Consider the following 4,518-nt stretch of genomic DNA (forward strand, 5'->3'; position numbering starts at 1 on the left):
AGAATTTGTCCCTAATCTGTTTCAGCTGTAGGGGACCGCTCGGCCAATTAAAGAGAACAGGCTTTGGCTCCTTCCCAAATGAGGTGACCACATGTTACCCTTGGATTGGTCACCTCAGGGGAGCAGTGGGTCACTGGGGCATCTGGTTGTCATTTCCTTCCAGAACAGCATGAGGCAGGAGTTGCACAGCAAAGAGGAAAAGAATTGTAAGTTTTCTTTATGTCATGTCTTGTCTTGCATCATCAAAAGGTCCAGTAATATCTAGTCAGGTTAGAAGAGTTTCCTATGGTTTGATGCAATCTGGGACTTGGAAATGAGAGAAATGTTTTTATTTGCATGGTTTTAAGGTGTCATTTCTGTCTCTGCTGTGATAACGTAAATGTGAAGGTCCTATTCATATAAATGAATTGTGGTAGATTGATTCAGGTAATTTTGTAATTTCTCTCCAATAGAAGATGTTCCCCCTTTACAAGGTAACATTCCCTTTTTTTGTAGGCAAGCYAAAAGGCTGAGAGCCTCCCTTATATAGGGGGTGTGTATGTGGGGGGGGGGGGTAGTATTAAGGTAAAAAGACATTGTAACTTGTAGTGTCTCAAATAAGTGATGTAACCTTAACAAAGAATACAGCTTATGAAGGAATAATTTTCTACTCTTCTGCAGATTGATTGGCTTCCAATCTACATGTACAATTAGGTCTACCAAAGCCATTGCAATAAGGCTGTCTTCAAAAAATCAGAAACATCTGGTTTCAACTGAGCTCAGGGACTAATAAACTAATATTCATCATGAAAGGGGAAAAGCTTCAATGAACTAGCCAGGTCAGTGAACTCATTTTCCTCTGAACGTGCCTGGCCCCCCAATTTTCAAATTGTTATGGTTATTGTAGACTCATTATTTAGTTTAGTTAATGAAGTAATATCAGTGATGAAAAGGCTTTCTTGTTAGGAAACATAGATCCTTCTTCTCGGCACAATGAATGCAGCATTTCCATTCCCGAGTAGTGATAATCAGGGTAGCTAAGGATTCATGAATGAGCTTCTGCATGCCAGCTGACTTGATAAATGTGTTTTTGTAGCCAGAGTGAGTGAGGTTGCTGGTGTTAAAGGGGCTGTGAGGCCCACTTCAAAATCGTTTGGAGAATGAGATGCACATGGAMCAGCTGATGAACCACGGTAACCTTCTGCTATGCCTGAGATCAGGATCTGAGGTTAAAGAGGAAGCAACAAGCTTGTTATCCATGTGGCGGAATGCACCAGATTATTCCATGGTTTTGGGGCGTATCCTAAAACAAGATTGAAGGCCATCTTCTGCCCCTGCGGTGGCAGTGGGCAGTCGTGAGAAAATGGACTTTTAAAAGTGAGGTAAATGTTAACTTCAAATAGGATAAGCATACATTATTATCAAAGCAGGAATTCTTAAATTTCTTCACAGTGAGAAGGGGAAAAAAAACAAGTTTTCTTTTTTTTTCTGGCTTTACTTGCTCTCTTCTTGTCTTCTCCTCAACATGACTTTGTTTTTCTTTTTTATTATGGCTTTATTTTTCTGTGAGCTGTTGACATCTGAAGCCAAACATCCCCATTGTGGAGAGAGGCTTCTTAGGTTTGACATGAGGCCTCCTACTCTGTTGTTATATAATCTAGTTTTGACACAGAATTTACTTTTTACTTTCTGAACTATGCTGTGTATGACATTTATCTGAAGAAGAGTGATTTTAATTTTAGAATCTGCACATACTCTATTTGCTTGCACAGGAGCTGTTATTTTTCTTTATAACTCTAAATATGATGAGTTATCCATCTAGCAAAATCAAGAGTCATATCCATTTACAAGCTAATTCATACTTAGTAAGTGGCTCTTAATCTAGAAAGAGCAAGGGGAGAAAATATTGCTCCCCTTTCCTTATTGCTCCCCTTAATAAAACGGCGTTTTGGTTCAAAACTGAAGTTGTGAGAATCTCAGAGGCTTTCCTTTAAAGGTTTCAGATTTCAAGATAGTTTAAGAATGAAAAGCTCAGCCTTTGACAAGGTTTCGATCAGATCAGACTTGATTAAAGCCTCTGCAGGCCTACTCATTTAACAAAGTCATGACTAAAGAGCTCATTTTTGACTTTTTACAGTTATGTAACAGCTTAATCTGAAATTTATATCCTAACCTGCAGAAGCAGTTAGTGGACCTTATCATACACCTTGGTCAGCCACTGAACACTACATCTAGACATCTTCTAAGGGTTTTTGTGCTTTGAAAAGGATGACTACAGTCATTAAAGAGTGAGATAGTTCTTGGTGAGACGGTAAAGGATCAGTTGTTTGTTCAGTGTCCATCAGCATAACCCTTGATGGCTGAAGTGTAGCCAGCGGTTACTGTCAGCATTGTCATGGCTGCTGTGTTTCATGAATATAGAATTATATAACTTTATATTAGAAGTTTTTCTTGAGGTCATTGGGCAAAATGACAAAAATGGGCATATATTTGCCTAAAAGAAGCCATCCTGCCTACCAACTCACCAACAGGATCATAAGCCCTAGGTGCTTCTGAGAAGTATGGGCAGCTCAGTAGCGAAATCATTCAGGAGATTTTGAAGATGAGGATGGAAATTTTAAAGCTGGCTGTGAATTGCTGCCCCAGCTGCTTGCTGTAACTTGATGAAGACCATACAGCTTTGCTTAGCAATAATCAGGGGAATAGCTACATTTGTCAAATGGGACACTTTTCAAAAATTCTGCAGATATCCTCAAGTATACTCTGTTGCAATAATCAGTGTGAGAAGTTTAAAASGACATCGTACTTTGATGTCCTTTTAAAGTCTATAACTCTGCCCACAATTGCACAAGTAGGTCCTTACATAATGAAATAATTATCTTCAGTGGTCTTCATTTAATTCTCCAATTACTGCAGTTTGTTAGCGAGGTAGGAGCCCCTTTTATAACTGTGGCTTAAAAATAATAAAGTTTTCTTCCAATTTGGGAGCTGAAGCAGACTATGAGAATGTAATATATAGGTGCTGTGCTTTTTGACTCTTAAGAAGACATCACTCAATATTAATTTGACTAGAAGATGTAGATGTCTTCCATGGAGTTCTATATGTTTACCTCCTTGGTGGATTTGACCCTGGGTATGTAATTAAAGATGGTAATTGTGCACCATATAGTCTGGTATAACTTCATCTGTAACCTATCTTTGCATCCTTTGAAGTTGATTGACATGGCTGTGGAGTTAGTAAACTGTAGCTAGTCAGTTTGGCGGTATAATCTTGATTAAAACTGAGATGGGATTTCATATAGAGCTCTGGAAAAGGAGTTCATAAATCTTATTTAATTTCATAAAAGTTGGGCAGGGGGAGGAATGCATACAGCTCTTGAGTAATATTTAGAAGAGATGACAAATTCATAACTTCATTTTATTTTTCATGCACATGCTTTTCCTCTGGAGGATGGAAGTTAGCCCTAGTACTTTAAAAACACAATGATTTTTGAAAGTGCTATTTGTCTAGAATTAATAGTATAATAAAAGCAAGTGACAAAATAGTGATCCTTGCACATCAGATTCACATTTTTCTTGCATAGCCTACAATTTTCTTACTGTATTTTGCAGTTAGCAATGCCGGTTCAAATCAATTCTTAAATTGGAAATTGAGAAATGAGTGGGGCTATTTTTTTTCCCCCTACTCTGCTTTAAGGTATGGACTTCCAAATCTTTAAGGGTTAGGATGGTTTATAGATGCCTTTAATCTATTCACATTTTACAAATACTGATAAAATGGCAGATGATAAATAACTGTAAGGCATGTTTTCCAAATACTGCATTTGTTATATCTCAAAAACCACTCCTGAAATCCAGATAACTGTTCTTTGGTCTCATAACTGGTTAATATCACAACTGAAGATAAACAAATTATGGCCTTTAGCCTGTAAAGTTTGACTGACATCATGTTAAATTAACAGATTTCTACCCTAAGAAAACAGAGGCAGCTTTTTCCAAGGCAGAAGAAAAACTGCAGCAACTTTTTTATTTATTTATTTTGGTAAGGTCATATTAAATCCCCCTTCCAACCTCTCTGAAACCCTGATTTGTAACATCTTCCAGAAGCACGCTGAAACGGCATTGCAGTTTTGCATTATCGAAGAACCGCCTAGTTTGACTTTAGATTAAATATAAACACTAATAAATGTGACTGGAAGAAGTAGGAATATTTGAATCCATTGAAGTGGAGGTGATTATCATAGGGAGGAAACATTATTTATCTGCATAGATTAATCATAGAGAACAACTGACTCTCCTTCTAGGTCCTTTTTCATGCCTCATCAGATGGGTGTTATATCCTCCAAACTGAAGCACTTGTTACTGCTCTTTGTTAGTCAGTACATGCCAGGTTTAGTTCCTCAGGTCTTTATCCCATAGCTGTTCACGTGCATGAGTTTAACTTTTTGCAGGCAAAGAATTATATATTTTTTTTGTAAAGTAGGATAGCGTAGTAATTTCTCATATATAATAAAATATTTCAATTTAGCCATGTGGAAA

The 4,518-nt window shown here is 37.4% G+C and overlaps 1 long non-coding RNA gene across 1 annotated transcript; it reads left to right on the top strand.

Annotated features, from left to right (window-relative positions):
* Window positions 1–90: 90 nt before the first annotated feature.
* On the top strand, window positions 91–3,068 carry LOC112947851. Its single transcript, XR_003249487.1, has 3 exons — window positions 91–206; window positions 661–818; window positions 1,076–3,068. It is a non-coding gene; the product is annotated as an uncharacterized LOC112947851 (long non-coding RNA).
* Window positions 3,069–4,518: the final 1,450 nt, after the last annotated feature.

The sequence above is a fragment of the Nothoprocta perdicaria genome, unplaced genomic scaffold (assembly GCF_003342845.1).
Source record: "Nothoprocta perdicaria isolate Ctin4 unplaced genomic scaffold, notPer1 scaffold_25, whole genome shotgun sequence".
Lineage (NCBI taxonomy): Eukaryota > Metazoa > Chordata > Aves > Tinamiformes > Tinamidae > Nothoprocta > Nothoprocta perdicaria.